General features: G+C 45.9%; 1 long non-coding RNA gene across 1 annotated transcript in view; it reads right to left on the bottom strand.

Annotated features, from left to right (window-relative positions):
• Window positions 1-23,535, bottom strand: part of LOC135376695 (uncharacterized) — a 57,035-nt gene extending 33,500 nt beyond the window's left edge. Inside the window, exons 1-2 of the long non-coding RNA XR_010417809.1 lie at window positions 23,491-23,535; window positions 15,891-15,941 (exon numbers count right to left, since the gene is read on the bottom strand). This is a non-coding gene — a long non-coding RNA (uncharacterized LOC135376695). The remainder of the gene's footprint in view (window positions 1-15,890; window positions 15,942-23,490) is intronic.
• Between the last annotated feature and the right edge of the window lie 406 nt (window positions 23,536-23,941).

Raw genomic sequence — 23,941 nt, 5'->3', positions numbered from 1 at the left:
AGATGACGTCCCAGAGTTGCGCGCATCATATACGTAGTCTACAAAGTTAAAAATTTATCAGTGAAAAAGGGTTGTTATCCTGGTCCTCCACTGACAGTTGCCTGGTTTTGGAGACAGTAGCCTGCGGTGGAAGTGGCAGCATGGCACAGGCAGTACACGTTAGTCAGCTTTGCATATGCCGCCAGTTTATTGCGCTTGTAAAAGGCAAAGATATAGTGAGATGGGAGCCTTTTGGAGATAGAGGTTCTAGAGGAGATACAGATCTCCTCTTTGGGATGCAAATCCCAACGACACGTGAACATATACGTGTAATACGCTTTAATGCTCTGTGGCTGACAGAAATGTCCCTGTGGGGACGACTTTGTCGATCACTAGACGCATAAATTGAAGTCACTGAAATACCATCACTGCGCGGCAAAGCAACAATCAAGAGTTCCTTCGGAATCTAGATTCGCTCCCTCCTGGAGAAGGTGTCATCCTAATAGATTTTGCCGAAAACTACTGCTTTATCGTACAGTACACTCCGCAATCTTTCTATTGGGATCAAGGACAGGCCACCATTCATTCGACTGTATTTTACAACCGGTTCCCTGGTGATATGAACTTGCGTCATCGTACATTCGTTGTGATATCAGATTGCATACGGGTCCGATACGACGGTACGATAATGCCGTGGTCTAATGTCCCATGTCTCGTGTCCCATGTCAATAAACTTCACTACTTCACGGACGGCGCAGGTTCGCAATACAAAAACAAAAAAATGTATCATCAACTTCTGTCACCACTACTGGGATTTCAGCATAAGTGCATCATGGCACTTCTATGCGACCTCACGCGGGAAAGGGCCGTGCGATGGAGCTGGGACTCTGAAGAGGCTTGCTGCTAAAGCCAGCATTCAGAGGCCCTTTGAAGGTCACATACTGAGATCCGTGGATCTGTACAGCTGGGCAAAGGCAAATCTCGACGCAATTACATCGATCTGGGTGCTGGAGGAGCAGGTAATGCGGCAGCAAGGGGCGTTGAAGAACCGCTACGACAGCGCAAGGGCCGTGCCTGAAACAAGGAGGCATCTCTGCTTCGAACCCGTTAGCCGCACTGAAATCACCATGAAGACAACATCCATTCCCAACAGCATCGGGTATTCCGGGTGTTCAAAAACCTGCTAGAAGCGCGGAGCCGCCTTCTACTGCATCAACTACTGGACATAATCTTGAGCTCCTTCACTGTGCTAGTGTGCTGAGCACAACGATTCTTTGTGTTAGACGTTTTGTTTTTGTACAACTCGTATGAGAACGATAAGAAGAAGGGTGTAAGTAAAACTGCTTTTACGTGGCTATACGTTTCGGTCGGGTTTGTAATGCAAAGTATCCACTCGCGTTGCTATACTGGTGGAGGCAGCTTCTTACCTGTCGCGACATTGGCAGTAGGTTGTGCATGCACTAGACCGGTGCCCACAAGTCAAAATTATTGTTTTTGGCATTGTGCGACAAGCAGTGGCGTATCTGAGCTGTCGCGTTGCAGCGCGCCTGGCCCGCGATGCTCACCAACGCTCTCCCTCCACCGGAGAGTGCGTGCGGGGGGGGGGGGGGGATATGTTTAATGCAAAGTAAGAAAAAAGAGAAGGGAAAGAGTGCGTGCGCCTCTGCGTAGAACGTTCAGTTAAAAAAAAAAAATTCTAGCGCTTATCAAAAAGTACCTCCTTAGTTTTTTTTAGATATTTTGCCTGAGGGTTTCCTCTACCAAATGTATACCAAATGACTGTTCTATGACGACCGCTTCATTTTCAAAATTGGCCGTAAATACGTCAAACTTTGCGAAAATTGCGAGGTTTAAGGTGTACTGTGGCAAAAACTACTGCAGTGACGGCTTTGAAAACCAGCAGGCTTGTAGAATGGGTCCTCGTGAACGACCACAAAGTTTTCAAGAATTCCAGCTGTCATGTAAAGTATATTTTAAAAAAAAACGCAAAGTCGCAAGAAAAAGCGCCGGTAGCCGGGGAGTTTTAGGGCACTAAAAGTTGAAATTTCCCAAAAATTTCTGCTTCAGCAAATTTTCCGAACTCAGACGTCTGTTTCAGCACCATAATTATGCGTGTAACGCGAGCGATGCACCCGCCCGATTATTTCACGGATACTATGGTTTCCGTGATTACCGAAAACTTTGACCCCGCGTAAAATCACAGGGGCTCAATATTCCCAGGTAAAACTTTGGGAAATGTCTATTAATACCATAGGGTATCTACGATAATTTTTTGGTCCAGAAGTGCGGGGGGGTCGAGCAGGACCTTTGGATCATTTGGCGTGGAATGACCCTGCTGGATAACGGGATACCCCCAACTCCCCCATAATAAGGAAAAAAAAAAGACACACACACGAGAAATACAGCCTTGACTGCCACGGATGTAGGTTTTCTCGTTTTCTTTGTGAAACACGGCGAACAGGCGAATTTGCGTTCACCATCAGTGCGGTCTGTGTTGTTGTTGAATTTGGGGGCGCCGTACGAAAATGCCTCACCAGAACCCACTCGCTCTCGTCTACCACACATTTTAAGCTTGATTCTCGTTCCCAAGAAGCCCACCAGGGTGCCCTTCCATCTGGTGGATTTTATCTCGAAGCCAAGGCAATCCAATCCGACAATGTCCACGCTGTTCTCTTTGCTGCTGCTTTGTTTGTCGTGTCGCGTGATGTCCTTTAAACATTGGATTAACATACGCGCAGGCGAAGCCTGTGAGTTGTGCAACGAGTCTACGGACATTTGTGCCGTGATGGGTGAGCGAGAAAAAAACTTGAATGAAAACTGGGAGTAGCTAACCCTAAGCCTAAATAGCGCGTGTACGTAGGTACTACGTACTGGTATGTATACAAGGATGGGTAGAAGTCCAGCGAACCCGTAGAGATGTAGGAAGGGAGTTGCCTCAGGACAGAAGCCGCCGATATTTCGAACACAGACTGTTCTGTTCCGTTCAGAAGAAGAACAGTCCCTGTTCGAAATATCGGCGGCTTCTGTCCTGAGGCAACTCCCTTCCTAGTATGTACAAGGAGCGTTGTTGTGCATTTTTTGCGGAATGTGAATTTATCTGACCTCTGGATGTTTTTCAATGCGTTGTGCTCGTTGTGTTTCAGTCAATGTACAGATTGGGACAAAAGTTTACGGAACACGCGAGCGACGTACTCGTTCTCCGGTGCGACACCCTAGCGGCTGCCGGAAGCGAGTGAGTTCACTGTTTCGGAGGGGTGGAAGGGTGCGCTGTTAGCGACACACAGCGGTAACTTGTACTTCCCAGGCACGCATAAGCGACACTGTGTGTCGCTAACAGCGCATCCGCCCACCCCTTCGAAACAGTGGACTCACCCGATTCCGGCAGCCGCTAGGGTGTCGCGTGTTCCGTAAACTTTTGTCCCAAGCTGTACACCCTATTCTCGTGTAAGTTTTTTGTGAACATTTGGTGCTTCTGTGACAGTGTCTACGTATGTTTTGTAACAAAGCGCGGGCCTCAAATCGTATGTTCGCTGCCGATCATGTTACCAATGACACGCTATTCGCATTCGCTTCTCTCGCTTTCGTTGTCATGCGGATGTGGAGGTTCGTTTGTGTTGCCATTTGTTTCGTTTTCCAGTTTGCACGGGGGATTGCCTCGCGGTATGCACGGCACGGTACATCGGTGGTGACAACTGTCATTGCGCCGTGACTTGGAATTTAGGAAAGGTGCCACAAAATATTTGCTGAAAAGGTAACCGGTTTACTGTAAGATTTGCCTCGAGCTGGACGTCTAGTTCTCAAGCGGTTATTCATTTTCGAGTGATGGGGGAATTGGGGGACATGATCTTCCTCGTGCACTGCGTTGTTGTGGTCACTTGTTTGATATCCTGGAGTCGTGACATCGGGAATGGGCAAGTATAGACCAATACAATACCTGTGTTTGTGAAGGAAGCGTGTTCAGCACTGCATTCTGCACTCACATCACTTTTACTGCTCCTTTGCTGGTTCATTCCTCTTCGTGAAACTTGCCAGTTTTTATACATTTGCATTATATTCTGCATATCTATAGCAGAGCTGACGTTGTAATTATACATTTTGGGCTGGATTAGTACCAAATTAGGAAAGTTTGGTTTGGCATAGTGAATGGGAAGGTGCAATTTTGTTTCTGGTAATATGCCGAAGGATACACGGAAGACATTTCTTCGGCACGTGGAGAGGTGTCGAGAAGCATTCAGAAAATATGAGCACCCCCAACATGCTTCGTCAGGTCAAGTATAGAGGACCAGCCCTCGACCTCACAGGGTTCAGCTCAGCATTTAATCAAGAACGAGTGTGCAGAGACCAGCACGCAAGAGTACCTGACAGATGAGCAGATTGAGACGTGTGCACAAGCCTCTCCTATTTCAGACAGCAGAAACATCCATACAGTGCAAGCAACATCGCAGAGTATTCCAACAGCTGTTCCTCACCATCTTTCAGAAGACGCCGAGCAAGGGGACACACAGAGCTTCTGCAACAGGCTGCGGAAGTGGAGTGTCACACATCGCATTCCACATGATGTTTTAACATATTTGTTAAAAATTCTGCGAACACACCCTTGTCATGAATCCCTGCCGGGCTCTGCAAGAACACTACTACGGGCGCCTAGGAACAGTGCAAAAGTTGTCGAACTGGGCTGCGGAAAGTACTGCCATCTTGGACTCGCATCGGGCTTGCAACATTCGCTGCAGGGTGTGTCGTGCCTTCCAGATACTCTCGTGCTTCACTTCAATATTGACGGCCTTCCAATTGCGAAAAGCACAAGGGACCAATTCTGGCCCCTACTTTGCAGAGTAGTCAACTGTAGTGTTGGAGAACCCATCCATGTTGGATTATTTTGTGGAAAGTCAAAACCACAATCTGCAAATGTTTTTCTTGAGCAGTTTGTAACAGAACGGAAAGATGTTCTCACAACCGGCATCGAAATACAGCACAAGCTAGTTCAGGTTAAAGTCTGAGCAACTGTGTCTGATGCCCCAGCAAGAGCATTTATCTGGTCCGTTAAAAGTCACGGCCGCTTCTACAGCTGTACTAAGTGTACTGTGAAAGGGGACTACAAGGACGGAAGAGTTTGTTACCCTGTTGTGCTATCTGATGGAAGGACTAATACAGGCAAAGAACATCACACTGGAGAAACTATTTTGACTCAACCTCCCATCGATATTATCAGTGCAGTTCCTCTTGATTTTATGTATCTTGTTTGCCTAGGCGTTGTACGGAAGCTGCTCCAACTCTGGTTTACTGGTCCAAGAATAGCATGTAGGCAAAGCTCAAAAACATGCATGGAGGTGTCCAAAAACCATGTGTCCCTTCGGCAACATATTGGTGCTGAATTTGCGAGGATGCCGACGAGCTTTATGGAGCTCGACGCGTGGAAAGCGACTGAATTTAGAATGGCGCTACTTTATACTGGACCAGTAGTGCTCTACTCGTCGATTCCAAGCGTCAAGCGCAAAAAAATTTCACGGTGCTATATTGTGCACTCACGATACTCGCAAGTGCTACACATTACAGGAGCACTTGGGACATGCCAAGGAACTGCTGCGATACTTTGTGTCTACATTTTCATCATCACCAGCTCCTGTGGCATAGTGGTTAGGATGATGGCTTTCCACGCCGAGACTGGGGAATGATACGGGTTCGAATCCTGTCAGTGGGGCTGTGCTGTCTGAGGTTTTCCCTGGGTTTTCCGAAGACTTTCCAGACGAATGTCGGCACAGTTCCCTCTGAAGTCGGCCCAGGACGCATACTAACCCCTCTGTCCCCCACTCCTTCCTGCTGTCCTCTCTCCATCTGTCCACGGCTGTATGCCGCTCATAGCCACAGTTGCTAACACAGGCGCTAACACGGAATTAAAAAAAAAAACATTACATTTTGATTAGCGGATGATGTTGACACTCATGGCCCTGTAGACAGTTGGAGCGCTTTCCCATTCGAAAATTTAATGCAGAAGGTGAAGCAGTGTATCAGAGAGCCAGAGCGGCCGCTTGAACAGTTATTCACGCGTGTTTTGAAAGAGAGAAAGACCACCCGTCCCACATGTGAAAGCAGAAAGAGACAAAACAACATCGAGTCTTCAACATACTGCCGGAACTTTGCCACTGGGGTGTGGAGGACCTGAATACAAAACGGTTGCTCTAGGCGAAAAGTGCATCTTGAGGACTAGCTGCGATGACAACTGCTGCACGTTGCTAGATGGCACGGTGGTCGTAGTACACAATATTGCTTTTTTTTTCACAACAAAGAAGCCCTGCATCATCGGAAGAAAGTTCCTGCGGATGCGAGACATGTACTCGTTTCCCTGTCCTTCATCTTCATTAAAAATATTCCTGGCATCAGAGCCCTCGGACATTTGTGTCTGGTCACTGGTGGTCGCGTAGTCAAAATGCATGTTGCTGCTATTTGAAGGAGAGTGGGCAGTCTTCCCACTTCTACATGCGCTGTGCCATTGATGGCGCATGATGGCCGTCGTCACTCATGTGCCAGTAAGCTTTAGCTCGTCGTCATTACTACCGTTGATGGAGAAAGATGTCTGTGCCTAAGTTTGTATAAACATTGGGCATTTTTAAGGTTTGTTTTGTGTGCGTCAAATCTTTGTTGTGTTTATACGCAAACATTTTATGCAGATGAAGAAGCCTTCCTCATTGTTAAATTTCCGGATGAAGAAAATTACGTGGCCGTGGCTTGTGTTGGTGGCCGCCAGAGAAAAATTGCAACAAGCTACACACCATGATTGTGAGGGGTCAAGCACCTCTGGAAAGCTGGAGGAAAGTACCATGCATTGTAATAGAAGGTTTCTGTAAGTACCTCCTTGCCTTATAGATAGAGCCTGATGTTTTCGGGTTTGACCCGATATTTCCCCGAATTTGCACCCCGAATGGAAGTTTGGGCAGTTTGGGTTAAACCCGATAAATACCTGGAAAACCGTACTTCGACAAGGTGAAGACGAGGTCTTCAATGTGTCTCCCATTCCAGCGCAGATATTTCGACGGAATGTCAATAGATGACGCTGGTGTTTCAAATGTTATAAAACGAAAAAAAGAAAAACGAAAGCTCTGCCAATTGGATCAGCTTGCTTGCGCCCTTGGAATGTCACGCGATGCGCATTCGTGAGCAGCGAGCAATACGAATGTTGTTGGGACTAGAGGCTGCCGGGAATCGAAGGTTTAACTTTTCGGTGTGCATTAGTTTTTGCGGGTAACCTAAAACTAGTTAAAGCTAACCTTTTGGGGCGCCGCAAAAAAAGCGCCAAAGATTTGTCAAAGGAGTACCCGGACTTTGAAGTCATAAAGCGACAGAAAGGCGACGGTGTCACCGACGCAACTCCAACTTCGTCTGCACAGGAGTCAGCAACGCTACTGTGCTGCAAGTACTCCGCAGTTGAGTTGTCGCCAGACCCAGACAAAAAGCCGTATGATCGCTTTTGGGAACATGTTGCATCGAAACGGCACATCAAGCTAAAAACAGCGGAACGCGAGCAGCGTCTGCAGCCCACCATGATGGACACGCTCGTTCGTCAAAGAGAACGGGAGAAGCAAGCGGAGGGTATCGTCCACGACTTCGTGCATGCACTGAGCTTCGACGGAATAAGCTTAGGACATGCGGATGGTGAAATCGGAAAATTCGTCAGAGCATATCGTCCTGCGGCTCGTGTGTGAGCTCTGATGCTCTATAGGATGTCAATACAGTATGCCTCTTTTTATGGAAGCTGCAGTATTGATTAAATTCTCCCTCCTCCGGAAAAATACTCAAAGGATATACTACGTCACAGGCAAAAATGTTCGTTTTGTGCTGGAGTGTGGCTTTTTCTTAGAAATAAGCAGTTTTCACTGCAACCACATGTTCACCAGCTTATACGGATTTCATTTCATGGAACGTGAGACAACATCTCCGGCAGCAGCCACATGAACTTTTATTGTAAATTCTGCAGCTGTTCCAATCTTTGTTGCCATTTAGCTGTAGCATATCGCATTTTGTCACTTTCTAAAGAAGTTTCTGTGTGATAGCCGCATTCTGTTTCTGTTAGGTTCAGATAACGAAGCACGAAGAAAACTGCCTACTGCTGAACAAACATCAGACCTGCAATCTGATGCAGACTCACGACGTCTCCGGAAGAAACCTTGTAGGCTAATTAGCAGCAGTGACTCTGACAGGGTCGATAAAACAGTGCTACCACCACCACCAGGTTTCGTATTAAGTTGTTAAAAATTTTTTACCTATGTTTTCACATCTCTCAGATTATGTCAGTGTTGTGCTGTATGTACGTACAGCATTTCATGATGTTTTCTGCATTGTGTGTGGCGTTGCAGTATTACAGAGTTCCATTGTCTATGTCAATTTCGATACTGCCAAAATAGTGGTCTAAGGAGTTAAAATGTTTAGTTTGTTGAAGTGATTGGTAACTTCGCAAGGCATACGCAGAACAAGGGACACAGCGCACGGTGCCTACCTAGTGTTAATGCAGCTTCTTATGGTAAGAGAGGAAGATAAATGTTGGCTAGCACATTATGTGCTTACTCAAAGCATGCTGGAAAACTTGCACCTGCCACAGAGCTGAACAAAGCACTTTTAATCCCTCAGCATCATCATGCATTCTGTTGTCACTACAGAAAGTCTCCTTCGTGAGGGGATATACATAACATAATGCTTACAAATAGTAAGAAAAGATACCAACCATAACCTTACTGAAACTAGATTCGTTCTTTGAATGATTGAGCATGTCGCACACTAGAAGCATTCTATTTGCAAAGCTCGGTGGGTGCAAATGTGCTTATGTTTAAGAGGTTAAGTATCTGGAGTGTGGCTGGAGTTTATTCATGAGTGCCTTCTGATATGTCGACGGATCTCTGTTGCCAGTAGATCTCAGTGGAATCAGTTGCTGCAATCAAGTGGAATTTGAGTTCAGCAGTGCTTGTTTGACAATCTCACAAATGAGATATATGAATAGGTGAATGCATATAAATCAATGAATCAATAAATGAGAACAGGTGAATCAGCCGGCATACGTCTGGTGCAGGGATGAGCATATTCAACTACATTGCATTTAAACTACAACAAAACATAATTCATTTAAAATGCTGTTTAAACTATAAATACCTGACTTTATTTCTGTATTTAAATAAGATATTTGAGAAATTGTATTTATAACTATGTTTAAATAGAGTTCATTTTTCTAAATACTATGTAAAAGCTGGTAAATACAATAAAGACAGCAGTCAAGTGTACGTGGCAAGACTGTTAGGAACTGTAATTATTATAAGGTCACACTGGACACAATGTAGAACACAAAACATTTGCCAGGCGTAGTTGGTTCAGTCATACTTAAACGCTTGGAAACAAAATATGCTTGAGGCATTGTTTCAAGTGATTACTGCGCAAATGTCTACAGAGCAAGAGTGCGGGAGATACTGTAAACGTATTTTTATTCGCAATGTATTAATTTTCGCGAAAAATTGTACTCGCGAACAAAGCTTGACGTTTATCCCACGAAAGAAAACAGCCCTGAAATCGCTAAATTAAGTACTCGCGAATAATGCATTCGCGAAAATTAATACATCGCGAATAAAAATAAGTTTACAGTACCATACGGGTACCTGGAACCTCTATATTGTGCCCTAGTTTTGACAACTAATTTCTCAGCTCTGTCAAATAGTCTCACGAATCATGACAAAAAATGTTGGTTTAGCAAAAGCTCATGCTGGTCACTTTAGGACTTTTTCATTATTGCTAAAATTTTGAAGTATGTGTGTAAGAGTAAAATGATTATTTGTGTGGTTTTGGTCCAGTATATTAATTCATTCATTAATTCATTCATATTAATTCATTAATTTTAAAATGTATCTGAGTACTTGAATACTGTGTTTGTATTGATACGCTTAAGTTACAAAGTATTTACGGCAACTATTTAAGTATGCCAAAAGGTATTCCTTATTTTTTACAGTAAAAATATGTGAATGATAAATATGAACATTGCTGTACAGTTACACATGAACGCTACAGTGAAGAAGTTGGAGGAGCGTTGCAGCACAGAAATCATGGTATGTAACATTCGTCCATTAACCACTAAAGATTCACACTAACATTAAACATTAAACACTAACATTTAATGTAATTGTGCATTGTAATGTAATTGAGCTTTGTGCATTTGGATAGAATAGTGTTCACGCGTAGTTTGAAAAGATGTCCACCTTTTCTGTGGGTTTCTAGGTTGTAACGGGGTGCACTTTTCTTCAAGAAAGAAAAAGAAAATGTGTACTTTGGCTAAGACATGGGGCAAGTGTTTCTCAATGCAGTCTAAGCCTTCTCGTTGACACATCGACCCTATAATTAGGGAAAGTTTGTTTTCTCATCCCTAGCCTATTAGCAGCATTCAAGGGAAAATGGGTAGGCAGATCATGCTGTTGAAAAGGTTCAACAGCTGCTGGTCGCATAGACCACTTTGCCGGTTTTAAAACTGCCGTCGACATTAGCTGTGACACCCTGTATATAAACATTTCTCTGCTTTGTGTTCAGCACACCCTTTTACTATTTTATATTCCGAGAGAGATGATAGAAGGTTGTGAAATGAGAATTAGTAGAAACTTGCACCTCAACTGTGTTTCACAAGTTTTTCCACAGTGTTTATGTACTCTCGTTTGTAGTACGTGGTGTGTACAAGGCTATTTGTGTTCAGGAAATAAATATGTTGCACTGATATTGGAAAGCAGTAGTTTGAGTGCTCTTTGCCATTCTGAGCCGCAGCAGTTGGTGGGCAGTGGGAGGAGGGGATACGCGTTCTCTGGGCTGCATGCATGCTTCCCTGCAATATCTCAAAACACTCATGCAGTATCATTCCAGCTTGATCACTCAGGTGAAACGTGAGGAACTTGCAGAGACGTTACTCGTGTGGCCAAGATGTGCGTTTTTTGGGGATTGGCGTTCGTGACAATCCCCAAAAAACGCACATCTTAACAAAACGGTAACAACGATAACAAACGGTAACAAAATGCATCGCCCCCATGCATGCTTCAGGGTCCATTGCGGGTATTTGCAGGTTCATTGCAACTCTGGTTAGCTTGGGTCCCACTGTGCTCTTCGTGATTGTTGCTGTGGTGGGCAGTTCGCTCATTTGTTGTGTGTCTAGGCCTTATTCTTGTTATCTATTCATGGGATCTATTAGCTTCATTACCATATTTGGTTCTTTGTTTCACAAAAGTGTGCAATCCTCTGACTCGGTTAAACATCTTTCTCCACGCTTGTCCAGCTGCCGATCCTACTGTAATGGCATGGCAATGCGTATGCATATACGTATACGTATATCGAGAAAATAAAGTGTGGGGTTTTCGAGAAATCGATCCGTGAAGTCGGTGAATTTCTCGAGGGTGATCCCGGTTTGCTCCCTCATACCGCCTTAGCTTTATGATTCACAATCTTTAACAGCATACTGTTAGAAAGAGCATGTAATTGTGCTGTCCTTGTCGTCAGTGTGAATCTTACTGAATAATGTTGACTCATACAATCTAACCCTTGTCTCTTTCCAAATAATGGCATGTATATCTACGCTTCTTTTTGTGAACGTAAAAAAAGAGTGAGAGATAATGTGCGGCAACCCTGCCTCAATGCTGCTCGAGGTATTTGCAACATGACGTTGCATTGGGCATAACCGTGTGAGAGAGAGCTAGGCATAAGAGTAATCTCTTTTATTTCTCGTAACTGCTGCATTGCTTACTCTTTTCTACATTTACTTCTCAGGTTGCATCAGGTCAAGTCGGCTCCTCAAGAACGACACCGACAGTGAGATAGAAGCCCATATAGGAACACTTTATTACAATTAACATGACCAAGGCTTTCGTGCAGAGCCTGCACTTCATCAGGTTAAAGAGTAACCGTACAACAGGACGTATATATACCAGTAGAAAGGGAGGGAGAAAGGGAAATAGCAAAGCAAAAACACAATCGAAGACACTTATCTAGCTGAGGGAGTTGAAAAAACAATAAGTAAAATAGGTAAAAAGCGAAGCAGACCGGACAAGACCAAAAACTACAGCCAGGGTCATGTGTCACAGGCACACAACAGGGGGAAAGTTCACAGCGCGGACAGCCCCAAAACGCAAGGCGACCCTTCCGATGCTCCCTGTAACCGGGAGTTTCGGGGAGGACTCAAGGTCGCTCCGCAGTCCCCAGCCGGCCGCGCTGCCAACCCCCCCCGGTCTGCAAACACATCCACCCCTAACATCCACACTTCCTGGATAACGGAAGGACGACCCACTTGAAGCTTAATGAAAAGTTGAACAACTGTAACGGGTCAGCGTATATGTTTAACCCATGTGGTTTTTGGTCTTGTCCAGTCTGCTTCGCTTTTTACTTATTTTACTTATTGTTTTTTTCAACTCCCTCAGCTAGATAAGTGTCTTCGATTGTGTTTTTGCTTTGCTATTTCCCTTTCTCCCTCCCTTTCTACTGGTATATATTTATACGTCCTGTTGTACGGCTACTCTTTAACCTGATGAAGTGTAGGCTCTTCACAAAAGCCTTGTTCATCTTAATTGTAATACAAAGTTTTCCCACCCATCCTCAGTGTAATCACAGTTAATTTGACTTGGGCGTTGCTTTTTACTTTGTATTGTATTGTTACTTTCTTAGTGTCAGAGAATCATGCACATGGTTTTCGCAGATGGGTGGTACGGCCTGATAGAGAACTTTTCCATGAAATTTGCATGAGTGTAGTTTGCATAATTTGTTTGTAATTTGCACTGTTTAATTATTACTTTTCTCAAAAAACCAAAATGGCAGAAATGTAGGCAATCCTTTCTTGCACCGACTTCATATTTTGGGTTGTATGGCCCGAATGGATATTTTGGGAATCTTAAACAGAGCATGCACCTCAAATATGCATTCCCGGATGTACCCAGAAATGAAACGGAAAATCCACTTGCAGCAGCTGTGAAAGAGTGCAGGAAGTATGGATGGGAACTTAGGAACTTATAGTACCCAACAATTGCCCTTGCCTTTGAGCAAATGTCCCGAAACCCAGGTGTGCTGTTCTTCGCATCATGCACACAAAATTGTAACATGTGCGCAAAGTGTGCTACGCTCGTCCACCTCGTACAGGTGACAGCGGCAACGGAATTGCGCGCTTTGTCCGTGACAACGTAGCCAGGAAGAGACGCGGGAATGTGCCATTCTTCGATGACGGTTTCGAGTAAAGTTCTTTGCCGAGTGCTCAGCCTTCATGTGTCGGCACGCTATCACGAAATTCCGTAGCGTGATGTCTTCTCGTAGTACATGAAGCGTTAGGGAAACTGTCTCCTGCTCTTGAGGTCCAGCCATCTATCCAGCCAGTGGCATAGCTGCATGGAGATTCTTCAAAGATAGAACGCAGTTCGCACTCAACGCTCTGTTTAGCTTTCTCAAACATTTCAGGCACAATGGATCGTACGTGCCGGCACAACATATTCGGGAACAACGCAGTTCAAAAGACTCCTGAACGCCTGCTCTTCAACAATACTCTAGGAGTGCATGCCATTGATATCCACTGGATGTCCACTGGATATCACCGTTTTGTCTGGATACTTGGGAGCAGCAACATACTGTCATCACAGCGGTCTTACGGGCTTTGTAGTACTCCTCGTGGTTCAAAAATAACGCTACGGGGCATAAAACTCATTAAAGATAGCGTGCACAGCTTCGGAACTATCACTTAATGCGCCCAATCTAAGAGACTGCTGCAACCACGCGGTAACAAATTTGTATTCTCAGGTATTGTAACTTTCTGCATGAAAGTGCGTAATAGCAAGTTCAAGGCGCCCACGAAAGTCATGCCCTGCATCTCCAAAGGAAAAAATAAACATACGTGCCATAAGTGCAAAATAAGTACACAATGCAACATTTGGGCAATAAATTACCAAGCAAAGACTACGCAAAGCAAAACGCGCTCGTAAACATACCAGGAGCGCCTTTGTGTGGAAAAATCGCTCCACGGAAAGGTAGCCCTGCGTCTCAATAAAACGTATTGTGACGAAGACGATGTGTCATGGGAAAAAATAAACGGAAGAAGGGGAGGTTAAGGGGACTCTACACATCCTTCCTGGAAACGAACACCAAGTGTGAGCGTCTTGCTTGAGGGTCCGTCGTTACACGGTAGCGCTCGCAACGTTACAGGTACCTTACCAGCCAGTGCAAAGTACGGGCATAATTCAGATCTCTCCCAGTTTAAGAAATAATTAAGAACGTGCAAAACTTTCGCGTACCACTCGTGGTTTTGCGATACTAGGCGGACAAAATATGCGCTTGAACCCAGCCACTTTACATCATGTCAAAGACCATGTAAAGCTATCGGATGATGCTAATCCAATGGTGGCAGCCATCATCTGCAGGAGTCTCATCCATGTCACATGCATGTGCACATTTTACGTTTCATACTGCCTGGGGGACTGGCGGGAACCTGAAACAAAAGCTACTATGTTCCCAGTGGATAAAGATCTTTACGAAACTCTTCGTTTCTTCTTACTGCTTTGTCGGTATGTTTGTCCAACTGGGGCTTCTCGTCAAGGGCGCACAATCCGATGCATGCGGGCTGTGTCGTTTTCGTCATACCATCGTTGTATGTAATGACAAGTTGGATGACTCGTTGACGAACTGGCCTGCTCCTGTATAGGTACGAAGCCCAGAAGAGCACGCTGATGGAATATCAACCACTCTAGTCCTGAATCACCCATCATCCAAAACATTCTTTTACGGGTTCCTTGAATTCTCTACCTGATGTCACTGTCGCATTATATCTAGGGTTGCCAATCGGGATATCCCTGAATCCCGGACAATTTTTTACGTCCCGACATTTCTTCCGGAAAATCCCGGGATTTTCGTGACAGCGAATATGACTGAAAAGTAAAACACCTGCAGGCCATCAGGCAGAGACTCACCACTTAGTAAGGAAATAGCACTTTTTATGACTGGCGGAGGCAGAGGACTGCCGCCTACGTGATAGGTACAGATATATCTGAGTGTCATTTCGTCTAGCGCAGAAGCTGAACGGACCTTCAGTTTGGCAGCCAGTACTTTCACAAAAGTTCACTCCGAAGTGAATGACACTACCCTCGATGCTCTGTGCTTTCTCAGGTCGTGTGTACCATTGCACAATGCACAATGCACATTGTACAATGTGACAAGCACTCAGCCTCTGTGTTCAGTGTTTCGTTTTTTTTTTTCATTCGTCTTTTTTGTTTCTGTTACGCAGTGGAATGTTACACAGTTTAAAGAAATCATTAAGTAATATTTCCTGTGACTTCAAGTGTTGCGGAACTCGCCTTCTTTTCACGCGCAACACTGAATTTCGCATCAATAGAAAAGGAGTGGCACTGTCATCGCAGAAAATAAAAATAAAATGTGAGAATTTCGTCGGCACTACTTTACCAATGTGGTTACACTGCGAATTTTCGAGTGCTTTCCTTCAGGAAAAGGTAGAATTGGCAAAGCGCAGGTTAGATAATTCTGACCCGCGTAGGACTACACTCGGAAGCACAACTCTAATTATATCTTATCGCCTCATCTAACACCTGTAGTTGGTGAGTGGAGTGGGGATAATGTCGAAAGAAGATTGCAATGATGTGATAGGAACCCCTAGACGATACCAGACCATCAAACTTTGCCCAACAGCAGGGTGCTTCGACACCCCATCTTGTTGGCACTGTAGGGTTGATTTTCTCCAAAGCGCGCGTGTACACGTCTCCCTTTCCCACCTGGATAACCTACGACAGCTTTGGATACATGTGGTACATAAAAGACCTTGGAACCGTCCGATGCTTGCGATTTTGGATAAATCGATACTTCACAACAGTATCGTGGAACTACTCGTATAAGTCTTCCGTCGGCAATATTGTTGTGAGGCAACTCACCTGGTCGGGATTTGCGGTCATGATTCAAGAACGTGGAGTTGTCACGAGCGTCTGTAAAATACAAGTAACCTTATCATTTGATCCGATGTGGCACAATCCGGAGGTGCATTTGACACCCGGATCAACGAACACAAAACCAAACCACACAGCACGATTATAAAATGATATTTTTCTCGTTTTCATCAGAAAGAAAACACTTTTCCGAGTCTAGAACCAAACTTTTACCTTCGTCATGCGAGGAGTTTTCTCGGGAGCGAATTTAAACGGAGCCGCGAAGGGAGTACAGCTGGCGCCACGCCGTGTCGAGCTGCCGCGCGAAGACACCGTGCGCCGTGAGTAAAGGCGGGGTCCCATAGCCTCGATTTGAGCAGCAGCAGAGCAACAGCAGCGGAGCAGCAGAGCTGCAGCGACACGAGGGGTCCCATAGCACTGGGCGAGAGCAGCAGAAATTCCCTGCTGCTCTCGTATCCGAATTTTTGGTTGCTGTGCTGCCCTGTTGCTCTGCAGCCTGAGCAGCCGGTCTCGAAAGCCAATCAGGAGGCTGGTTGGTATTGTTTTCGTTCGACGGTGTTTAGGGTTAGCAGGGCGGTGAGTGACGGCAGAAGGTTTGTTTCCTTTTGTTCCGTAATTTGATTCTGAAGATCTGGATACGCTTGTGATTGCCAGTAGTTTGGAGCGAGTGTTCAATCATCGGGACTGCGTGAAGTGCGCATTCAGGACATAATTCAGTTCATAAGTTCAATAAAGTGTTCGACCGAACCTACGTGATACATATGTTGTATACCAGTTGTAGCTACATGTTCGCTTGTTTTCTGGAAAGTACTTCAAAGCTCGTGACCTGATAACGTACAAGCAAATTACTTTCACGTCCATGCCGTGTGAAAACCAAACCGAACAAATTTCTTGTGGTCGGTATTCTAAGACCTTGCTAGGTGGTTGTAAATGAAACTGACCCTTGGAAAGGGTTAGATGGAGATAGACAACGTTCAGACAACAAAAAAAGGTTCGACAGAGATAGATAATGAACCCATTCCTTGTGAAAACAGGCAGAAAGCAGCGAATACTAGCAGAAGGGGCCTTTGTTTTCGTTAGACAATTTTATTTCACTAATAGCAACGTACGCATTTGACAGTCACCGTAAGTCAAAATATCGAATACTATAGTAACGAGGCAATATTTATACGACAAAATCCCGTAGAAGAATCTCCACACAACACAGCAAGGACGGTTCTGCACAGCAGGAGGACGAACCTACGTTGAATGTCATGAAACTGACTACACATCAACGAAGAGTCAATCAGGTAATACGAGGCTCAGACCACCACCACACTCATCTCGAAGTTCACTTATGAGCTCCAAATCCACAATATATCTCTCACACAAACGCCTTTCACCTAGGATTGCGTTCCTAGGTGTGTGCACTAAAAGGCTTAGCCGCTGCGTACGCCTTCGGAATGTGCGAAATGTAAACAATGCCACAGTTGCCAACACGCTTTGTGTTTCCTAAGCCGCTGCTGCCGCTAATTCAAAACGAAGCTATGGGACGCCTCCAGCAGCAGAGCAGCGGCAGCAGAAAGCTGCTCTGCTGCCATGTTGCCGTGTTGCTGCTGCCGCACCGCTGCTGCTTTGCTGCTGCTGCTCGCATAAAGCTATGGGACCCGGCCCTAACTTGACGCGAACTACGATCGGGCGCGCGACACGTCATCGTGACGTGTCGTGGTCCCGCCAGGAGCATGCGCCGTAGGATCATGCATATGCGTTGCGGTCATCTGGTCCATGACGCCAGCTTCCGCGCGGTGGTCGCAGTCTGTCGCAGTAGCATCCTGTGGGTTTCGCCGACATACCGAGACAATGTTGGATGGTTGGTTGCCCTAATTCACGTCAATATCCGCGGAGCATCTAGTGTCATATGTTTCTCAGTGACGAGACGGACAGCTTTTGATGCCAGGAAGCAATCGGATCGCCGGAATGGAAAGCATTATCTTGCCTCACATTCGGGCTGTTCACAAGTCTCTTTAATTTTGTGATTTGATTTCAGTTTACCTTATCATATGCACAATCATATCAGGTTATCCTATCATATATTGACGGGGCCATTTTCTTGTTTATACCTGAATAAGTTAAGATAATGAAAAAATGGCTAGGAAGCAAGCGAGCTGGTGAATATGATGCATAATGTAAAACCCCGAGACTGACATCCTGAATGACTGAATGACATCCTCAGGAAGTCATCAACTGGTCCTCCCAGAAAATCAAGAGCTGTGCGACAGAATCGCGGCTCCTCCATTCCACGAGAAATGCTCCAGGTATCATAGACAGTCATCCTTTTTGGAGGCAGAGAATTTTACGGTGGACCACCCTTTATTTCAGAAAGAAGTCAGTCAGGTCCCAGGATCGGCCCAAAAAACAAATGTGTTTATGGAGTCTGAGCAGTTAAACTAAAAGTAATATTTCTCGTCCCGCAGGCTACCCACAGGGACGGGCACATGACGTACCTGAATGACTCTTCACGGACAGTCCGAGAGTGTTATCCTCAGGACGTTATGGGGATAACCGCGAAGGACGAAGACACGATGACACTGTGGAGACATCCTGAGGACCGCGTGTGTTCTTGGGGACGAGCAGGCGCCAACGCAACGCCGCTAACTTGGCAGGCTACCCACAGGGACGGGTACAGGACGTACCTGAATGACTCTTCACGGACAGTCCGAGAGTGTTATCCTCAGGACGTTGGATAACCGCGAAGGCCGAAGACACGATGACATGTTGGAGACATCCTGAGGACCGCGTGTGTTCTTGGGGACGAGCAGGCGCCAACGCAACGCCGCTAACTTGGCATTACGCGATGCCGGTGACGTAACGGGGGCCAAAAAAAGAGTCTGTACAACTATTCGATCAGCAGGAGAATTAGCGCGGGAGAGGAGGAACGCAGAAGAGACACTTCAAGCGCGCGCTTCTCACAGAATGGAGCGATTTCACCCGGAAAAATTCTGGCATATTAGTTTCTCGACTGCAAGAATAGTTTCCAGCAAAAAAGAAAAAAAAAACCATGAGGGTTCGGGAAATTTCATAGTTCCTTTAAGGCCCACTGTTGTACAGACCGATACCTCATCATTTTTGATCCGTGGAAAGCTCGGGGCGTACGCAGTTTTGGACAATTCTGAATAAGTGTCACGAAAATGCGCACGCCTCCCGTTCTCAACAAATCAGGATGATAGTTGGCTAGGAATGTGCTATGCAGTGGAGTTCATTTTTAAGAGTGTAGAATGTGATCCTAGAGAACGCACCAAACGGAATTTGGAGGAACGGTGATAACAACGCGATAACGGCAAGGGAGCCTACATACATCCGACTTCAGCGCGGTGATACCTCCAGCCGATGTCCCTCAGGCGGCCGCCATGTTCGTCCCCTGCTTTGTCAGAATCGTCAAGGGTATTGCCGAGATGAAATTCACCGCATGGCACGCTGCTAGCCAACCATCATTGCCTCCTCCTATTTGTCGAAAATGGGAAGCGTGTATGTCGTTTTGTTTTTGATTATGTGCGGCATAAGTGTCACCAAAAAAAGGCGTACACCTCTCGTTTTAACAAATCAGGGCAGATAACGAGATTGTGGTTGACTGAGAGCGTGGTATACGGTGAAGTTAGTTGGTTTCTAAGAGTAAGAGAGTATGCTCGCAATACCACGCCGTCTAGGGAATGAGGACCAAGGTGGCCGGCGGCATCATGTGGTGTGTCAAAGATTGACACCACCCTAAGACGGAACACGCTGATGTAGGCACCCTAGATCACGCAGGAAATGAGACACATATGGAGCCATTTTTTATTTCTAACGCGAGCGATCGGCATCCAGTCCTTAACCTTGACTAAGAACGCCTGGGCACGGGTTCGTCGGTATATTTTATCGCTACCACCCCAAGAACACATTGTCATCCTTGGGCTCAGGAGGGTCAAATCTGATTCTCAAATTGTCCTCAATGTGTCAGTTTAGCACTATACCGCGTCCCCATAGTATAATCAGAATGTCCACAGGCCATCTTTAAGGACAATTTTAGAACAGTGTGATAGCACATAAGCGACAACCTCTAGATTCCTTTTTACTGTACCCCATTTGTTTTTGTCAGAGACGAGTACCGTATTTTCACGCGTATTACCCGCGGCTTATTAGCGATTTTTTTGTCACGGACGCTCTGCGGCTTATCCGCGGGTGCGGCTTATCTGGTGACTAGTTTTCCCTGGTTCTTTCCCCATACCCCGGATTAAACGAAAGGGCCGACAGTGCCTCATGTTTTTCGGAACAGGACCGCCCTGCCAGTGCACGAACAATACCGAACAGCGGCGGGTCCACATTCGAGTGGACTGACCTTCCGAATACAATCCCCCACGCAGCTTTAACAGAAGGGTTGACAGTGATTCATGTCTCCTGGAACACCACTAACCCGTCAATCGACGAAAAACACGCAACAAGGGCACAATCCGATCTTAGTAGAACACTATAGAACTGACCTCAAATGTTATACATCATGCCGACACCGGAATGTGGACAGGGTTTATGGCCTTCCCTACGGTCGCCTCTGTCGGCAGACCCACGGGAAGGGTTCAATACACCTGACATCGGGATAAAACGTGGTCAGCTAAGCATCAGTTATCATTTGACCAGAGCAGCAGCATTCGTGGGCACGGCAGTTAGAGGTGCGGCATGGCTCTAACGCGAAGGCACAGCTACGACAGCGGCTTCAAACTAAAAGTCGTCGACTTCGCGGACCAGTACGGGAACATGGCGGCTGGCAGGGAGTACGGCGTCGACGAACGTTGAGCGTCTCTATTGATTTTATATGTGCATCACTGGTTTAGCGCACAAAGCAGTCGCGTCGTATTACCCGCGGCTTATCTGCGGTGCGGCTAATACGCGTGAAAATACGGTACATTCTGTTTCACTGATTACTGTCCATTTGTCTTGATAAGCTGCCGCTATGATGTCTAGCGGTTCGTTTTTCCCCAACGGACAATGAACAGGGCTCAATAAAAAGGAAGAGGAAAAATATAAAAGATCAACAACAGCAAAAAGAAAAAAAAAGGAAAACAAATTAGAGTGAGAAATTCTCTTCGGAAGGTACCGAAGCTCCTTTCCATCCGCTGCACTGCGAGGAAGCAAAGTGCTAGCAAGATCTGTCAACAAGACCGCTCGTGAGATTATCGAGGCAGAAAGAATAGATAAACTCTTCATGGCAGGCCTAGCGTGTTACGAACAGTGTCTCCTATGAGTTCCGTGCGCCGTTTTTTCATGCCGCAGCATAAGATTTAAACCCCTACGATACCCGTTTCCTACAGAATCCAAGCGCACAGATGTTGGCAGACAAAACAAACACACTTCGCACACGGCATGACGCACGGAGCCCAGTGGAAGCCGCAGAGAGTTCCTTTGATTTGAATATCATTGAGCCTACCGCCACTTGCCTTCACACGTGGAAAGACCACGACCTACTGGATTTTATAACGACCGTGCCATAATCGGCAACCCCTATGAGAAGCCCGTCCGCACGATCCGCTAGGGGCTCTACTTGTCGGCCCGCGAGATCTACATCATGATTGCACAATGGGAATTTGAATTTTGAACGTGCAGCAAGCGCAGCAGACGATAGTCTCCTATGAAAACACCTAGAATGAACGATGATAATCAACTTCTGAAATAGGCTCTTCCATGGGACACCTACCGCTAGAAGTGCGAAGCATTGCTGAAATTGAGGCCGACTCGAGGAGTACCGCCACCGCTAGCTTCCAAATGCGGCGCTGGGAAGGGGTACATATGACATGGTCGTTACAATTTAGGAGGTCGTGGGAAAGGCTGTGGCCGAATCCGGCAGAATATCGACCATGGCGTCTCCCGGACTTGGACGTTGAGAGAGGGTCTTGCGTCCGTACAACTCCTTTTCTCCCTCTCTCTCAGCTTTTTTTTCTAGCCTTTCTATTACGATTTGTATGTTTATTTGAGAACAGTCCAATGAGACCATTCAACATTCACAGGGGAAAAGCTGCGAGGGCGCGCAAAAGGCTACCTACTGACCTACTTCATGGCGTATTGAAAGTGCGAACCAGGTATAAAACAGAACCGCAATGCATGCTCAGAGTCAATCATTCCTACACTTCCAAAACTGAGCTTCACCTCATTGCACGGTGTGCGCCGATCACTACCACGAATGATAGGGTGATCGCTTCTGATTTGAAGGGAGAGAAGGGCGTATGCCTTCTAGCAATCAGGGTATATTCACATTGCTACAAAAGGCGTACGCCCACTTCGCTCTTCGAATCGGAAGCAGTAACCCTACAGTACTGTGAGGTGGATGGTGCGGTGAGTTCAGTGGTGATGAGAATTTGCTATGAGGTAAACTCCTGCTCAGGTAGCGCACAGTTACCCCTCTGGTTCAACAACAGCAACAAGAACTGTATTTTATGATCATGGATGGGGAATTACACCACCACCAAAATAAACTTCACCACATAGCACGCTCTTAGCCAACCGTCATCCCGAATGAGAACGTTCTGTCCCTTGATTTGATGAATAGGGGATCGTACGCCATTTTTGTGGGAATTATGAACTGCATAATGCTACAAATATGACGTACATCTCCCGTTTTCAGCAAATAAGGTGAAGAGTGATGCCAGTTGAGACGGCGCTTACGTAAGGGCGTGTCATGTGGCGAAGTCCGTTGCTAAGAGTGAGCCAATTCTTGTTACTGAGATTCCGCAACATGACACAGCATGACACATGTGAGCATGTAACAGCTGGAAACTGGGCGCATTCCCGTGCGTGTGGCAGCTATGCAGTTATGTTGCCAACAACATAATCGAAAACAAAAATACGCTAAAAATGCATAACGCTGAATAACAACCATTGCGCAGGACGTTCCCCATTGCATTGAAACATGCCACTAATCTATGGAACGCCCTGGGCATAAGCGTTTTTGTGACAATTAACGTGACCATACAAGTGCCACAAGACCAGGTACACTTCTCCTTTACAACAAGTAATGGCAAAGAACGGCTGTGCTCCAAACAGAAGGAAATAGAGCAAGCCCCAGAAAAATAGGGCTGAGCTACCACGTATAAATTGTTATCGTTGGCGCGTTCTGAACGTCGTGAAACGCCACAGTCTGCAGATTCCAAAGGCTGCGTTGCGATTTTGCCGCTTAACGAACCGCAAACGAGCGGAACACACAAGTTGACCCGATATCCGGGGCTTAGCCCACAGGTTCTTGTACCAATGAACACTAAAGTGACAAAGATACGCACGACTGGCATTGAAACCTGCTGTCCCGATTTATTCCACAGCATCACCGATTAAAAAGTTTAAGCCCGTATAAAGTGCTTGCAAGCAACCGTACGGTATCGTATCGTGACTACGATACGTTGGAAGAGGAGAACATCTTAACACGCTCAGAATCAATCTGCACACGAGACCATTCGTTCTAATCTCCTCACGTTTGAACGCTTACATAATATCCACATTGGTAAGGCATCAAAACAAATCTCGTACGAAATTGACATCGTTCGGAGTGACGGTTCGCTCTTGCAAACTACGAAATTCACAGAAGAGTACTCACAGTAATGCTTGGTGTGTCGCAGCCAAGAGTCCGCAGCAAAAGAAGGGAACGAGCCTTTTTTTCTTCCTTGTCAATTTCAACGGTGTGCCGGTGTCTCCCCCAACGGTTCACGGCCACCATTCACGGTCCGTAATTACACCGTATATGTAATTCTGAATAATTCTTCATGCATAATGCCTCATACTTTCTGCATTCAACAATGAGAGGTCTACGCCCTTTTGTGTGTGAAATTGTAAATTGCCATAGTAAACAATGCCTTCTCTTGGTAACATTATGAAAAAAAAAAAAAAAAAGAACAGCAAGAAGGGGAAAAAGTACCATTCCGTCGAATTTTGAGAACTGCACCGGGAATAAGTCTAGGTGACGCGAGCTCCATGCCACGGGTAGCGCCTGATAGCTGGCGCTGCCCGTAAATTTTTATCTTCACCGCGCTGAACGCTTTTTATCACCT

The sequence above is a fragment of the Ornithodoros turicata genome, unplaced genomic scaffold (assembly GCF_037126465.1).
Source record: "Ornithodoros turicata isolate Travis unplaced genomic scaffold, ASM3712646v1 ctg00001224.1, whole genome shotgun sequence".
NCBI classification, from domain to species: Eukaryota; Metazoa; Arthropoda; class Arachnida; order Ixodida; family Argasidae; genus Ornithodoros; species Ornithodoros turicata.
The sequence above is the reverse complement of the archived record's forward strand: the minus strand, read 5'-3'. Positions and strand labels throughout refer to the sequence as shown.